Source organism: Micropterus dolomieu, linkage group LG22 (genome assembly GCF_021292245.1).
Source record: "Micropterus dolomieu isolate WLL.071019.BEF.003 ecotype Adirondacks linkage group LG22, ASM2129224v1, whole genome shotgun sequence".
Lineage (NCBI taxonomy): Eukaryota > Metazoa > Chordata > Actinopteri > Centrarchiformes > Centrarchidae > Micropterus > Micropterus dolomieu.
Genome location: NC_060171.1, coordinates 18,686,465 through 18,695,611, shown reverse-complemented (window position 1 = coordinate 18,695,611; position 9,147 = coordinate 18,686,465). Strand labels below are relative to the sequence as shown.

At 41.4% G+C, this 9,147-nt stretch overlaps 1 protein-coding gene across 1 annotated transcript in view; it reads left to right on the top strand.

Annotated features, from left to right (window-relative positions):
- Positions 1-1,346: 1,346 nt before the first annotated feature.
- The window catches only part of fam107b (family with sequence similarity 107 member B), an 18,286-nt gene continuing 10,485 nt past the window's right edge, over positions 1,347-9,147 (top strand). The window contains exon 1 of the mRNA XM_046037185.1: positions 1,347-1,511. The gene's annotated coding sequence lies outside the window, so the exon portion shown is untranslated. The remainder of the gene's footprint in view (positions 1,512-9,147) is intronic.

Here is a 9,147-nt window from a genome sequence, read left to right as displayed (position 1 = left end):
CAGCAGAGATCAATGAGACATAGTCAAGAACAATATGTGCCGTCTGAAATAAGCAGGGCACCGTAAACTGACAGATCACCATGACACTAGGGGTTTCTATGAGCGGATTTAACAGAAGGGTGGTGGATAAGCAGATCCACTGACCCTACATCAGTAAGCAGATTACTCTTTATTACCAAGAATGCGCAGGATATTCCGTCTGCAACAATAACAGACAGCAGACTGATCTGTTGTGATCAAATTGGAGAATGATGAAAAGATCTGCCAGAGGGAATAATGAAAACTCCAACATTCAGTTTCTTAAGGAAAAAGAGACATTTTTGAAGGACAGGTAGGGTGGGTTTATCAGAGCTGTTTGACTGCTGCTGGAAAAGAGGGTCATGAGAGCAAGGAGAGTGAACCTAAACAGTAAAGTTGTAGGCCGTAAGATCATCACAATATGCTGAAAGATGCTAAAACACTCTATGAAGCTGAGGAGAACAGCAGCTGGTTGATAACTATCTGTGGGTGAGAGAGAGAGACTCAATTCACATTAGGCTACAATTTTTTTTTTTTATTAAAATCCCCTTTTTATGATCATCTGCAGCCTGTTTTCCTTGTCTACTGTGAGCATCCTGGTGGTCCAGCCTGCAGCCTAGCGGACTCTTCCCCCCTCCCGCCGTATATAAGGTAGAATGGCTGCGTGTCGGGACGAATGAAACACCTGTTTCAATCGTCCCGACAGTGATCACGTTTAAACTTCACTAGCTTCTAAACTGTAAAACTTTGACATTTAAAACTTCAGGATGTGTTAAAGTACTAACTAATCTTTCATGTGATCATGACCATGGAACAATAAACACAACTCGTCATTCAAAAAAAAAGATCGCTTGAGTGAATTTACTTTCCGTGATTGAAAACAGCTTCTTTCGTATAGCCTAACTAAGTGTGACGAATCCACCTGATTTTTCCCTGTTCTGTTAAGTATTGTGTTCTGTATGTGCTGAGGTAGTTTGGCATATCAGACAGATACAGAAAAAATACAGAAAAAAAATACATATTATATCTATAACGTCACTTATCACAAGCTTTAACACTTTTCAGTAAGTGCTATGGACGACATTTTCAAATCTAGTGTTAATTCGTGTACGCGTGTTTTTGGGTGCGCGCGCGCGTGCGCTACATCCATGCCCCGCCCTGAGCTCGAGGAGTCCCTCTCTCATCCATCAGTGAGCAGACGAAGACAGAGGAGGAGCCCTAGTCTGACGTCACTCCGCCCCTCCCACCCATCTTAAAATTTACATTTTTCTATGGGTCCTGGCGGAGTTTATGTGTGTGTGTGTGTGTGTGTGTGTGTGCGTGCGTGTGTGTGCGTGCTAGAGCTGTTAAACAGTTCAAAAACGAGGAGTCGCGCGGACACACCTCAAGCCCAAGAAGTGATACGAGGACGCACCGATGTGGCCTGAACCACTTTGTCATTGTAAATATTAAACAACTTGAGTTGGAGAAGTAGCGTCGGGGTCGACTTTGAGGTAGGTGTGTATGTGTGTGTACATGTGGAGCTCGTGCGTTTTTCGTGAGGTTGTTTCACGAGTGTACTAACAATAGCAGCACGTTTTAACTGTCCCCTCGGCAAAAGCAGCAGGTTTGGGTTTAAAACCTGGAAAGTAACGAGGAAAAGAAAAGACCGAGGAGAGAGAGAATGAGATTGCAAAACCCAAACTCTTGTTTCATTGTCTCCTTTTGTTGCAGCGCATGACTGTAGCCGACGGGACAGTGAAGAACAAACACGTTTGAGGTTGTACAGCATGTACAGTCTACAGCTACATTTACTTTGGAGCTGATAGTACTCATGGCAGTTGCTACTTTGTACTCTGGGAGAAGAATGATGGATTTTTTTTTTTTAAATCAGCATTTATTATTTCTGGTGTCTGTAGTATTCAGAGAAGATGCTGTGGGGACATGTAATGCTCACATATGATATTACATTGGGTAATATCTGGACAGAATTCCTCTAAAATACAGAATCTGGCTGTTTTTTAATCCAAGTCAAGATTATCACAAATATCACAATTGTCTAAGAGGGCTGCAAGACTTGCTGTTTTTTTGCTCTGTTCTTCTCATTTGTCACCATAGCCTACAAATGATAATGTAATCTTTTGCTCTTGAAATTAGACAACAGCTTTAGAAGAGACCATATTTTATGGATGAACTATATCTGAATTCATCAAGTGTGAATAAGACTGTGTAATAGTACAGCAATGACTACTGCCTTCTGTGTCCAAGCACATGGCTTCAGTCAGAGCTGACACACTGGCCTGTGCTGTCATCAGCCACATAGGCCATCTGTCACCCGAAGAGGTGTGTGTGTGCGCGCGCACGGCTTATTTTTTTGGGTGTGACAACAGGTCTGCAAGTCTCAAACCTATAGCATTTTCACAGTGTCTTATACTTTGTTAAAAGCCCTCGGAGAGTTGCTGTCAAACTTTAACCAGACGTTAAGCAAACAGGATCCAACCCAGCTCTAGCTAGAGGGTTGACTGTGTGATTGCTGGGTGGAGGCGGAATAGCTGCCTGTAAGTGAGCAGCTGAGGTAGTTTATCTCTGGATCATCAGATGTGTTCTAGTGAGAGGAGAAGTGACAAAAGCAGGTGGTATGTTATACTGTCTAGGTGCAGAGCTTTCAAGTGTGTGTGTGGGGGGGGTGTTTCTCGCACATGTGTTAGTCATTCGGAGTGGAGTTTGCAAAACGATTTACATCTGTTTTCTGATCTTTGAACCCCCTCCTTCCCTCTTCTCTCTCCTGTTTCTCTTACTCGGTCTCTCTTGCTGTCTTCTGTTTCCCGTAAGGGCTGATGCTGTCACTGTGTGTGTGTGTGGTGGGTGTTAAAACTGGAATGCTCTCTGCTCCATTATTACTGCACTCAAAGGAATTTAAATATGTGAATGAAACAGTTTCCATTCTATAATAGCATGTGTCCATTAGTGGTTCTGGTGTATTTTTACATGTATCATTATAGAATCTGAGTCCACGTCAAGGACTCAAGCTGACCTCAAGAAAATCAAGGTATTTGGGTCAGAAATGGGTGTGTGTCCAGGAGGGGTAACTGGCAACCACATGTGTGTTGACAGTATTATCTCCCACAGTCCTGCTGGTCTGTCTGTGTGCACAAAATCTTCATTACTCAGCAGAGCACACTGATCCTTAAGACCACAGCGCACGAGACACCGTGTTACAGATCACCGTGTGTGTGTGTGTGTGTGTGTGTGCGTTTCATAATCAGGCTCTGTTTGAGCACTGTTTTTGTTCTTCACAAGCATTTTGTCCACGGGTGATGAAAGACTACCTTGTAGCAAATGTTTTTAAATCTTCCTCCCCCCTGTAACGAGCCATGTAAACAAATAGTGAGGTTTCAAATGGCCTCTGTACTGAGAGTGGAGTCCTCATGATTTTAGAAAACACATCTCCACTCTGTCCAGTTCTAGCCTGCAGGGAGACTTGGATTTGTGCAGTGTTGTTCCCTTTTCCATGTCTATTGTGAGCACAGGGCTGGATATTTTTACAGTTTTAAATGTTACAAATTTGTCAGTGCAATACTTTTCTACGTTTTGATACTGACACCAAAACAATACTTTACTCTAAGGAGTGTAAAGTTTTCTTCTGAACCATTATTTTTGCATTTAGCAAATCATCACCTCATCAAACTGAGCAGTGATCATTGTTGCCTTAAACAGCCATACAGATTAGATTAGGACTCCAATCAGGAAATATCTAATCAAAGACTATGAAAACGAGATCCAGGGTTTTCCTCACTGTTTTTATAGTGAAGGTGGGCTACCCCGCCTGAAACAAAGGCTGCCTTTACTAACATCATAATTAATATTTTTTTAAATTAAATATAACTTTCAGAGAAAAATAGTTTTAGATGCTATTTTACACAGCAAGTGTGGATATTTAATGAGTGTGGCTATTGTTTAGGCTGTCAGCTGCTATCTAAACTGCTCATGAGACAAGATGTGTAGAATCTGGGTGGCCCTAATTAACACCTTTAATTTCCTGGGGTAAATTCGGGGACAGCCACAACAAAGTCTTGAGTTTTATGTCATTTTAGTAACTTTCCTCAAACTCAACATTATAAGGAACAAAGTACAGTTGCACAAATACATAAATGCCATATCTTTATTGAGCTTTTGATTAGACAGCCACCCACTACTTAAAGATAGAAACAAAATATATTAAGATCTGAGTGTTTTGCCACCTCAGCTAACACTTTCCTGAGAGGAAACCCACAAAGCCCTTACTATTGGCACTTGACAGTACCTGATACACATTTCAATCAGTACTACAGTCCTGCATAAGCATCGCTTGTGCAAGTGATGCAATCACAGATTCCCACAACAGGACAAAGGATCTGTTTACACTGTGCTTTAGTTTTGTTGCCATGGTTTTAGATTATGATGTCAAGATTCAGGTATTAGTTTCCTGATAGAGAGCTGGTGTGTGTGTGTGTGTGTGTGTGTGTGTGTGGTGGGGGTCAATTCATATGAAAGTCTGACGTGCAGAGGCTTGACTTACTTTGTTTGAGCAGGCTCAGTTGATTCACTGATCAAAGAGATAAGATATATCTCACAGACACACGCATACATACAAGGCACACCTACAGAGACTCGGCTTCTCAAAGAATCCCATTGATTTTCCTGCTGCTATGCTGGAGCTTCAATCACAATAAAGCACCATTACTGTGCTGACCACTTTGCGTAGTCTTGGAGAAAGGATGACACACGCACACAGACTCTAAATGCCTTCCTCCATGCAGCTTGTTAGGTTGAAGTATAGAGAGATTGGGAGTCTGAGCTTCGTGAATTGGATTAAGCTCTTTGTAAATCAGTATTAAGATATATGATCCTGTGTTATTGCAAACAAGAACATACACTCGTGGAAGAACAGAGACAATTCTTTCTGTTACAGCCTGAAACTAACGGGGCCGCCAGTATGTATACCCATACATGCGTTGGAAAGTTTCATCAGACAATGAAACGACATGATTGCCTACTGTCCCAACTAAAATTATACATGTACAATTTTGTGTCATGTCAAGCATAAAGCATAGAGTCAAAGAGAACAAAGACTCCTCATTTGGCCTATTTTGGACACGTGTGTGTGTGTGTGATATCAGCTTGCACCCCTGGCTGGCTGGCTAACTGTAGATTGTCTGGTTGCCCACAGTAACAGTTGTTATTGGGGTTTCTCTACCAGCATGTAAACAAAGGAGATCCTCCCAAATCCTCCCTGGTGTGGCCTCCAGCCAATGAGAATTGAGCTCCCAGCTGGGCTCAGCCAGTAGATGGTGAGGAGGGGTGTGACTGTGCTCCATAAGGGGGGGAAAAAACAGCAGTAAAGCACAAAGCTTTGAATCTGGAAGTGGAACAGACAGCAGAGCCATAACAAAGACTCTTCCTTTATGACTGAACACCACTTCACACTGCTGAGCCAGACAGAACGGCTGTGGTTTTTTAACTATATGGTCGGCTTGTACACTACTAAAGAGACATATTGGAACTGCATTTATAAGGGTGAGGTGTGTGAGGACTGTGCAGTGTATGAGCACATGTTTACATCTCTGTGAGGAGGAGCCACATGAAACATGCATGTGCTCTGTCTGTAATTTGTCCTCTTCGGGTGTGTCTATGTAGCAAAACAGTCTGGATTCTGTGCATGTGTTGTTCATCTGTCTTAGACCACCTGTTTACATCAGGTCTATACATATATACGTTCAGGACCATGTGTCAGTGTCAGCTGTTAGAGCGTATAGAGTAGCCTTTTGTATTTGACTGACAGATGCTGTGTTCAGAATTTGGTGTAAGCACTTTCATTTGAACCTTTTTAAAGAAAAGTTCACCTAGTGTGCATCCAGGTGTTTCTATCACTCAAAGATGTCAGTGTATGAATGTACTCTGTCTCTGGCTTCCGTGCTTCTGTTCCCCTAAATGTATATGCTGTTGTGTGCCAGAAGCAATAATCACTTTGCAGGTTCATCACATTCCTACTGTGTGACTCAAAGCGATGTCTGTGCCTTTTCAGTCCATCCCCATTCATTCTGTAATCTGCCTCAGCCCGGGGCTCAAAACGTGTGACAACAGGACCGTGCACAAGCAAACCGCATTAAATAACTTCAGTCAGTGCTGGAACACAAACTGTCAATACAGGCATGTTTAAATTCAAAAGGGTAATCCATTTGTGCTTATCGGAGTAATATCATCTTAACAATAAAACGTGTCAGTTAGTCTTGTCATTTTAAAGACTGCTGGTTCATCTGAACGCATTCAGGCACATTAACGGACATATCTGGATACGTGTTCATATTGCAATGAACTCCTAAAATCCAGATATGGAAGCGGTCAAACCCGCATTATAGTCAGACAAGACCAAACGCAACCATTGTGGTTTTCCAAGGGATGCAAGACACAAAGAGGGATGGAAAGTAGCACAGACACAGATTTGAAGAACTACAGCCACAAAAGATGATCATTTTCAAGCTAGGATCACAACACTGTGATTCCAATCAGAGCCTATAATCTAATTTTCATTGTACATAATATAACTATCGCCAGTATGATGAATGTTCCTTTTTTTTTCTTCACTTCATAGAACATAGTAATGAGAAGTAGTTGTGAAGGTTCCTCTCTTTCAGGTTCCTGTCCAAAATTACAATAACCGGTGTGCAACAAAGCAATAGTTTAAACATCCACTTCCTCAACCTCCATTGTTATTTTAATGTCCTGATTCCTGAAGAGCTTCAGGCCCTTAAATGCATACAGTCATCATTCATCAGAACAAGCGATACAGTTACAACATATTTGTCGTCTTTCTTTTTTAAAAAATGGATAAGTAACATAAACAAACCGTATTGATTAAAGTTTGCCTTAATTTGTTTTTAAAGAATTGTGATGAAGACATGTACTGAGGAGGTAATGTTACACTTAAAAAATGCACTTTTCAGTGCTCTCTTGTGGACAAACTGTGAAATGCAGACACTAAATTATCTCCAAGATGGTAATGTAGATATATATGCTGTGTATATACACCAACGACAATTTATCTGCACTGCAAGCTAATAACAACCAATATATCTGCCTGGACAGTTTCAATCAAGGTCTACTAAAAAAGGGTTATTGATATTGACCCCAACTTTAATTGAAGACAAAAAATAGGTTTTTACAGTAAGAATTGAGCACCCAGAGAGATGGCAACTAAGTCAGAGGGAGAGAGTCATAATAAAGTATTATTCCCATCTGCCAGGCATAGTAATGAGTTTGGGTGTTTACTTTTCATCATGACAGTCAGCGCTGCCTAGTATTCCCTTAATGACATCAGAGTTTTAAACATCCACAGACCCCCCACCCCCCACCCCCCATGTCTCCCTAGTGACATCATCTTATTGTGGGAGCGGGGTGGGTGCTTTCGGAGGTCAGTACATGATGAGGCCCCAGAATTCCCCAGCTCCTATTCTCCTCTCCAAACCCCCTCTCCAAGGCAGGAAATACAAAACAGATCTCAAACCCCAAACTCCCAAGCATACTTTTAATGGGGCCTTTTTCCTCTTACTCTGTCTTTCTCTGTTTCTCCCTCAGATCAACTCATAATTCAGTCGTCTTCAGCCAAATGCTATGAATGTTAGGTGTATTTATCGTACATCATCATTCGCCACTCAAGCTATCATCTTCTGAAGTCTGGTAGCTGTAACTTTAATCAGTCTAAACTCAAACTATTGATAGCAGTAACAAGAGTGGAACTTTGCGTTACAGACAGAAACCTGTTTGTGCTCCTGACTAGTTCATGGTGTTCATGTTGTGTGTTATCTAGTAATGATGACTGTGAATTGTTTTTATCTTATTTTACCAATAAGGTGGTGTCAATCAGAGGCTCTATTACCCCCACTGCCTCTTACTCAGAGGTTCCTCACCAGCAACAAGAGCGTTTTAACCAGTTTTATCCCATCGACTTGTCTGAGCTTTTAAAAACAGTATCACAAATGAGAGTGTCCTCCAGCCCACTTGATGTAATACCTACAAAATTTTTACTGAAAGTAATGGATTCTGTTGGGCCCCATTTGATCTCTGTTTTCAACAGCTCCCTATCTACTGGTTGTGTCCCTGATTATTTTAAAACGGCTTGCGTGAACCCACTTTTAAAGAAACCTGGTTTAGATCCCTCCCTCCCACATAATTATAGACCAATTTCAAAACTGCCTTTTATTGCAAAGATTCTAGAAAGAACTATACTGGAAAATAACAAATTATTTGAAAAGTTTCAGTCTGGTTTTAGGAAGTACCACAGCACTGAGACTGCCTTGCTTAAAGTCACCAATGACCTTTTAATGTCTGCTGATGAAGGCATGTGCTCAGTCCTTGTACTCCTGGACCTTAGCGCTGCTTTTGACACCATTGATCACAACATCATGTTAGACAGACTGAGGCACTGGGTGGGGATCTCTGGTACTGCTCTAGAATGGTTTTCATCCTACCTGTCAAATAGTTGTTTACAGACACACAAAACTTCCTATGTCTCCTCATTCTGTCCAGTTAAATATGGTGTGCCTCAGGGGTCGGTCTTAGGACCCATTTTGTTTTCCTTGTATCTGCTTCCCCTTGGACATATTATCCATAAACATGGCATTTCTTTTCATATTTATGCTGATGACACACAAATATACTTGCCCGTCAGATCCACAGACCCTGGAATGCTGAGTTCACTTAACAACTGCCTTTGTGAAGTTAAAAAATGGATGTCAAATAATTTCCTCCAGCTGAACTCAGACAAAACAGAAATCTGGTCATCGGGTCCCAGCAGATGGCAAATCAAATACTGCCATCTGCTGGTTCCTTAGTAAATCACATTAGGCCTGTGGCAAAGAACTTTGGTGGTTTGATAGTAATTTAAATTTCGAGCAGCACACCACAAAGTTTGTTCAATCATGTTTTTATCAACTTAGAAATATAGCAAAAATTCGATCTATGTTAACTTTTAAGGACACCGAGACCATTTTACACGCCTTCATCTCATCACGCCTAGATTATTGCAACAGCCTTTTCACCTGTTTAACCCAAAAATCTATTGATCGACTCCAGACTGTCCAGAACTCAGCTGCCAGGCTTTTAACCAGAATA